Below are 8,097 nucleotides of genomic sequence, written 5' to 3'. Positions count from 1 at the left end.
TTTCCAAATTCATTTAATTTAAAAGAAACTTTCTATAAATACACAGTTGGAACACGCTTTTTACATATGTGCAATGTACATATTTAATAACTTACACATTTAAGCAATTTAATGAACTTACCTTTAGTAATTAACAACGGTGACACTTCAGCTATGTTTAGCACACCATAATTGTGCTAAATGCTCGTTTTGCTCTATTTCCAATATTTTCGACTTTGCCATATCTTGGAACTTCAGAAGCAATCAATTTAGCTTTGATCATTCCAAGTTCCAGTCTCAATTTCTCAAATCTTTCTCTGTTCAAGGGTTTGGTCAAAATATCTGCAAGTTGATATTCCGTATTACAAAATTCCAATTTAATATTCACTTGCTCCACATTATCTTTTAGAAAGTGATGCCTAATGTGGATGTGTTTTACCTTAGAGTGCTGAATTGGATCTTTAGAAATACATATAGCACTTGTGTTATCACAGTAAATAGGCACACATTCAAAAATAAGACCAAAATCTCTAACCTGTTGCTTTATCCAGAGTACCTGTGAACAACATGCTGCGGCTGCCACGTACTCAGCTTCAGCTGTAGATAATGCAACTGTGTTTTGCTTCTTGGAACCCCAAGAAACTAAACAAGGTCCTAAAAACTGTACCATACCTGAAGTGCTTTTACTATTAACCAAATCACTTGCATAGTCAGCATCAGTAAAGCCATTTAAATCAAATGAGTCACTTCTAGGATAGAAGAGACACAAGTCATCAGTTCCTTTCAAGTATCTAAGGATTCTCTTTACTGCTTTCAGGTGAGACTCCTTTGGGTTTGCTTGGAACCTGGCACACAAACCTACACTGAAAGATATGTCAGGTCTACTAGCTGTTAGGTAAAGTAAGGATCCTATCATATCTCGATACATAGGTTGATCAACACAAGTTCTAGATGGATCTTCATCCAATATGGTTGCTATACCCATTGGAGTATCATTGGTCTTAGCATTTTCAAGCTTGTATTTCTTGATCAGTTCCTTGATATACTTTTGTTGATGGATCATGATTCATTTTTCAGATTGCTTGATTTGCAATATGAGGAAGAAATTTAATTCTCCCATCATGCTCATTTCAAACTCTCCACTCATAAGGTCAGCAAAATACTTGCACAAAGATTCATTAGTTGCACCAAATAAAATATCATCAACATAAATTTGTACAACTAGGATATCAGTTCCATTTGATTTCAAAAACAAAGTTTTATCAATTTTGCCTCGTTTAAAATCATTTTTCAAAAGGAACTTTGATAACCTTTCAAACCATGCTCTAGGAGCTTGCTTCAACCCATAAAGAGCTTTGTCAAGCTTATAGATATGGCTTGGGAACTCTTGACTTTCAAATCCAGTTGTTCCACATAGACCTCTTCATTTAGAAATCCATTTAAAAATGCACATTTAACATCCATCTGGAACAACGTGAATCCCATATAAGCAGCAAAAGCAATAAGTAAACGAATAGCCTCTAACCTGGCTACTGGAGCAAATGTTTCTTCATAGTCTATTCCTTCTTGTTGATTGAAACCTTGCACAACAAGTATTGCTTTGTTTCTGACAATAATCCCATGCTCATCTAGCTTATTTTTGAACACCCACTTTAAACCTATAGTCTTCTTATTCTTGGGTCTAGGTTCCAGATGCAAGACTTTATTTCTTTCAAACTCATTTAGTTTAGCTTGCATAGCATTAATCTAGTCCGCGTCAGTTAAAGCTTCAACATAGTTCTTAGGTTCCATAGAAGAGAGGAATGCATAGAATGCACAAAAGTTTCTAAGCTGAGATCTGGTCTGAGTTCCTTTTGAGATATCACTCATAATTGTATCTACAGGATGTGACTTTTGATATTTCCATCGCTTAGGTGTAAAGTCCTTTACTGGATACAATCTTTCCTGATCATTGTTGACTGGTTCTTCTAGTAAGAACTCGTTCTTGAGTCTCAGTTGGAACTTCAACAGGATCTTCCTCATTCTGATTTTGATTCTGTTCTTGAGGAGGAGTTCCTGGTGCATTCTCCATTTCTTGATCTTCATTTGCTTCAGGATTCGTTTTCTTAGCAATTTTAACTTGCTGCTTCTGCAATGATGTTGATTTTTCTTCTAAATCTGTCTTGTGTACAAGTCCAATTTCAAAATCATCATCATACTCCTGTACATCATTCAATTGTTCAGTTTCATCAAATATGATATGTAAAGATTCCTCAACACACATTGTCCTTTTATTATAAACTCTATATGCTTTACTATTAGAGGCATATCCTAAGAATACTGCCTCATCACTACGTTCATCAAACTTTCCTAAGTTCCTTTTACCATTGTTATGAACAAAACATTTACAACCAAAAGATCTAAAGTAAGAAATATTAGGCTTTCTCCCTTTGATTAGCTCATAAGGAGTTTTGTTGGTGATGGCTCTAACTGATACTCTATTAAGAATATAGCATGATGTATTCACTGCTTCTGCCTAGAAGTTCCTAGGCAGACCACTTGAGATCAACATTGTTCTAGCCATGTCTTCAAGGCTTATGTTCTTGCGTTCCACCACTTCATTTTGTTGTGGAGTTTTGGGGTAGAGAAGTTGTGATCCATTCCATGCTGAGTGCAAAATTCATCGAATTTTGAGTTTTCAAATTCAGTTCCATGGTCGGATCTGAGGTGAATCAATGGATTACCTGTTCTTCTCTGTTCTTTATTTACAAAGGCTACAAATTCAACAAATGTTTCATCTTTACTAACAAGAAAGAAAACCCAAGTAAACCTTGAAAAGTCATAAACAATGACCATAACATATCTCTTACCACTTCTGCTTTGGATTCTCATAGGACCACATAGATCCATATGAATAAGTTCCAAAGGTCTTTTGGTACTTACCATTTTCTTGGACTTAAAAGAAACTCGAGTCTGTTTTCCTCTAACACAAGCATCACACACTTTGTCATATAGGAACTTAATGTAAGGAAGTCCCTCCACTAGTTCCTTAGATCTCAATTTATCAAGTAAGGTGAAGCTTGCATGGCCAAATCTCTTGTGCCATAATAGAGGATCATCCTTAATGACACTAATACAAGTTAAACTGCTATTAGACACCTCGTTAAGATCCACAACATATGTGTTCCCTTTACAAGTTCCTTCTAAAATAATGTTCCCAGTGTCATTGTGAATGATTCTGCACTTATTGGAAGTAAAGCTTATAGAGTTACCTTTGTCACAAAATTGTGAAATACATTATCAATTCACAAGCTTATAGACTTTTTAGGTCCGCTACCTTGGAGTTAGCAAGGTTCGACCAAAACCCAAGTGTTAATGGAGTTTAAGAGTTTTTCCAAAATATGGAATACTCTTTCTAACTCCCACTCAAGCACTTTACTCCAAATCCCAATGTCGGTATTTATAGAGGAAAGTATGAGTGGGAATTTCTATCCCATCAATGTGGGATCATGAAATTCCACAAATTAATTTAAAGCTAAATTAAATTAAAATTGAAAACTAATAATAAATCTACAAGTGTCATTACCATGTGAAATGGGTTGGTGAGGACCACATGGAGAGTAGGGGACCATACTTGCTCCCCACTCAATACTCTCCTTGTGCCACATGTCCTTACCCACTTGCTCCCATATTCCTCAAGCTTCCCCATAGTGACCGGCCCTATGGCCCAGCCATGAGCCCAGCCCGAGCCCAGCCCCGCACCAAGATGCGGGCTGCTGTTGTGCGCACAAGCCACGCACTTGGTGCGGGCTTGCTGCTGTGCGTGGCTACTAGTGCGTGTGCTGCTAGCACGCCTAGCTTGCGGCAGCTAGCTGCTGCACGCACCACGTGCACGCAGCTGGTAGCTGCTGCTGTGCGTGGCTGCTAGCACGCACCTAGCCAGCCATGCTAGGCTCGGCTTGGTGCGCTTGCTAGCCACCTATGATTGGACATTTTTGCCCCTAGCATTCGGATGCTCGGGGCATTCCGATGCTAGGGGTATTTTGGGAATATGGTCAATTTATTATTATTTTGCGTGTCTCGTCTTTTTATTATTTTTGACTCGACTTCCGACGCTCTGATGCATCCATTTTATATATTATTTAACCCCCGTCCCTTGATCATAATTAGTAGTGTTTTTGGCTATTTAGAGCCACTTTTATTACTAATTGGTGTTTTCCAGTGTTTTCGTAGATTTGGTTGACTTTTGCAGGGATTTATGCTTTTGGAGTATTTTCCCGAGATATTTTGGAGCAATCACGAGCATTGGAGAAGCACGACCAGACTTTATAGCCCAGGGCCGGTTAGAGCCATCGAACCGGTGATTAAGGGCTCGGTATAGGTGATACCGGGGCATTTGGACCGAGTATTCAAGACCCAAAGAGGAAACCCAGATTGGCCCGAAGATTTGGAGCCCAATCGAAGTCTAAATATTGGCCCAAATGAGCCGCCCGGCCAAAAGGCTGGCGCCCGGAGGCGCGCCCGGCCGGGCGGGAGAAGCTTAGTCTGGCGCCCGGTGACGCGCCCGGCCGGGCGCGAGATTTGTATTGGAGTCAAAAAGGCGCGCCCGATCGGGCGGTGCCTCGCCCGATCGGGCGCGTGTATTTTTAGGAGACGATTAGTGTCGTTTTAATTTGTTTTAGTTTAGGATTTTTGTACGGAGTATAAATACTCCTTCGTAATACGATTTTAGTATTCTCTTATCTTAGACTTTCTCTCTCTACTTAGTTTTCTCTCTCTTAATCTCTCTCTAAACCTTTGTTCTTAATTCTTTCATTAATTCCAGATTTATTTTTGGTAACGATTTCTCTTCCCTTAATCTTAGTTATTTATTTTATTCCTTTCATCATGATTTATTTTATTACCTTGATTAGTTTAGTTTTTAATATATGTGATTAGTTTAATTTCTAGGGTTTATGGGGATCTAATAAATGATATGAAGGGGTAAATTATTGTTGTTAATTATCAATGCTAGATTAATTTCCTATTGATTGATTTAATGCTCTGTGACTAGATTAGGCCTATCTTTTATGCATGAGTTTGACAATATTGATTCAAGAATCGAGAGATGAGAATTAATGTTTAGGTCTAGTTTCAATAGGCAAGTAAATTTATAAATGGTTAAGTCAAGATTTGAGAGATGAGATTTAATACCGGTAAATTAATTGTGTGATTGTAATACGTAGCGAGAGCCCTTTACAATCTGGTTAATTGATGCATTGATGATTGACTATTATTTATTATTGGTATTGCATGATAATTTCTTATTGGATTGTTTCTTATTGCATGATACGTAGCGAGAGCCCTTTACGTAGCGAGAGCCCTTTACAATTGCGGCTTGTAAAAGTATAGCAATATTAAATTGATGAATCGAGCAGATGTTAATTTGATATTAAGGGCTATTTTCAATAAGAACTTAGATCTAGTAAATTGCGAGAGCCTGTTAGATCTATGTTGATTAATAAATTGCGAGAGCCTGTTAATCATGTTATTTATGCAATGTCAATGATTGATTACCCTGTTTTACCCTGGAGTATTATTTATGGGTGAACCTATGCCCTAGATCCCTTTATATATTGTTCTCTTCCTACTCTTATTCTTTGTAGTTTAGTTTCTTGCTTAATTATAAATATTGGTTACTTAAATAATTTAGATTATAATAATTAATTAGGAGTAAAAAGACTTGTTTCCCTGTGGAGATTGACCCTACTTACCTATCTACCTTAGTTAGTGATTTAGGTAATTATTTTTGATTAGGGGATACGACTTTACCCTGTCACACTCCAAGCTCGAATTACCGACGTCTAAATATTTAACACTCGGGCGACGAATTAATTTCTTCCGAATTAATTCGTCGAGTCGGTTCGTATATTTTGCTTGGGTGTGACCCGAAGGGTTCAGTCAAGATTAAGCTGTAATATTAATTATATTAATATTACTGATTAATATTACTGATCGGAAGCGGCCTCTACCCATGCATTCCGATCACTTGACCTTACTTAATATATTAGCTTTCTAATAATTCTGAACCCGCTATCAGAATAATACACTTGTTCGAAGGATACCATTCCTTTCAGAATCTCCCCAAGCAGCCAGCATGGCTTTCTTCACATTGTCCTTGGTGAAGTAAGGCTTATAGACTCTTGACTCTTTGGATTGCTCCTTGCCCTTTGTCTTTCCTTTCTCGCCATCTGGTAGTGGACAATCTTTGATGAGGTGATCTTTAGACCCACATTTGAAACAAGTTGTGTTTCTGGAACTTGAATACTTCTTGTTCCTATCAAACTTCTTGTAGTTCATCATCCTTTTGAACTTTCTAACTAGCATTGCCATTTCTTCCTCATCAGCTTCCGATTCCTCTGAGTCTTGAGCCTTAAGAGCAAGACTCTTGTTCTTGGAACTTTCAGTATTGGAACTCAGGTGAAGTTCATGAGTCATCAATGATCCAGCTAGTTGTTCCATGTTAAACTTCGTGAAGTCCTTGGCTTCTTGCATGGCAATAACCTTGGATCTCCATCGCTCATCTTGTGGTAGGCTCCTTAAGATCTTTCTTTCCTGTTCATCAATAGGAATGTGTCTGCCAAGGGAATTCAATTCATTAATAATATCATTGAACCTAGTAAACATTTCCTCTATAGATTCCTTTGATTGCATTTCAAACCTTTCATATCTAGACATTAATAAATCAATCTTAGAACGTTTTACCTCATTAGTACCTTCATGAGTTACCTCTACTAGATCCCAAATCTATTTAGCAGACTTGCATCCCATGATACGATTATGTTCATGAGGTCCAAGTGCAAATACTTTATAGATAAAGCATTTAATTCAAGTTTATGATAATAATTCAAGTTTATGGGTGGAATACCCTTCTTCAAGTTTCTCCTAGTAATTCATCTCTCCAGGAACTTACTCAGCAAAGTTATCTGCTTACACGTGAGAACCTTGCTCTGATACCAATTGTTAGTTGAGACGATTAATACAAGAGGGGGGGGTGAATTGTATAGAGTTCCTAATGACTACTTTTTACGGATTAATAAACAATGCATATAGGAACTTGCTAGAACACACAGATTTTATGAGGAAACTTTCCAGGGCCCAATTGGAAGTAAAACCTCGACCATGCCTTAGGGATTTCAAACACACAAACTTCACTATAATAGGGCAAACACCAAGTTACAACCTATTAGACACGAACCTTTATTTTCACAAGATCCTCACTGGACTTGCTACTTGATAGGACCCTATCCTACCCAACCTAAGTACCACACTTAGATTCACTCGTTTCACCAAAGTACTACACGTACTGCCAAAGTACAAACTGCTTGCACCACCTAAGTACAGAACTCTCAGCCTCACCTAGAAGCTTACAAAACTGTATGTAAAGAAAACAATAAACTCACCCAAATAACCCAACCCAATACAAGTGTACGACACCTAGTATGACAGGTAAGCAATGCACGAAATCCGAAACTAATATGACAAGTTAGAAGCTTGGTAAACTTACACAATTATAGCACAGTGATTTCTCCACGCATAAACTCACAAAAACCTAAAATCATTTTGTTCTCTACTATTTATACAAGTATTACCCGTATAGAAAGTAGGTTTTCTAAAAGATAAATAAGTTAACTTAACTTATCCTTCAACACGGTTTTATGTAAATCAAGTGGAATAAAATCTTTTTCGGAAAATAAAATTAAAAAGATATTTGTTAAAAAGATTTATCTTTTTAACAAACCGATTTAAAGAAAATAATCTTTTTAGAAAATCTTTTCTTAAAATCTATCTTTTATGTTTTCCATATTAGAAGGAGTCCATAAGTATTCTAAACGGAGATCTAGCAAAGAGAAGTGGTAAATTCCCGAGCACTTAGTTAAATCACCTTTATTTTCTTGTTTAAAACTTTAATTAATTAATTAGTGTTGTTTGATCACTTTTAAAATAAATAATTAATTAATTCCACATAGTATCTTGTGTTAAATAAAGATTAAAATTGAATTAAATAATTGTTGGTTGATCACTTAAGCCAAGGCGAATCTTGTTTATTTTCTTGTTCTTTTCACAAATTTGATTAAATAAGAATAACGACATTACGAT

This window comes from Chenopodium album, chromosome 4 (assembly GCF_948465745.1).
Source record: "Chenopodium album chromosome 4, dcCheAlbu1.1, whole genome shotgun sequence".
NCBI lineage: Eukaryota > Viridiplantae > Streptophyta > Magnoliopsida > Caryophyllales > Amaranthaceae > Chenopodium > Chenopodium album.
The sequence above is the reverse complement of the archived record's forward strand: the minus strand, read 5'-3'. Positions refer to the sequence as shown.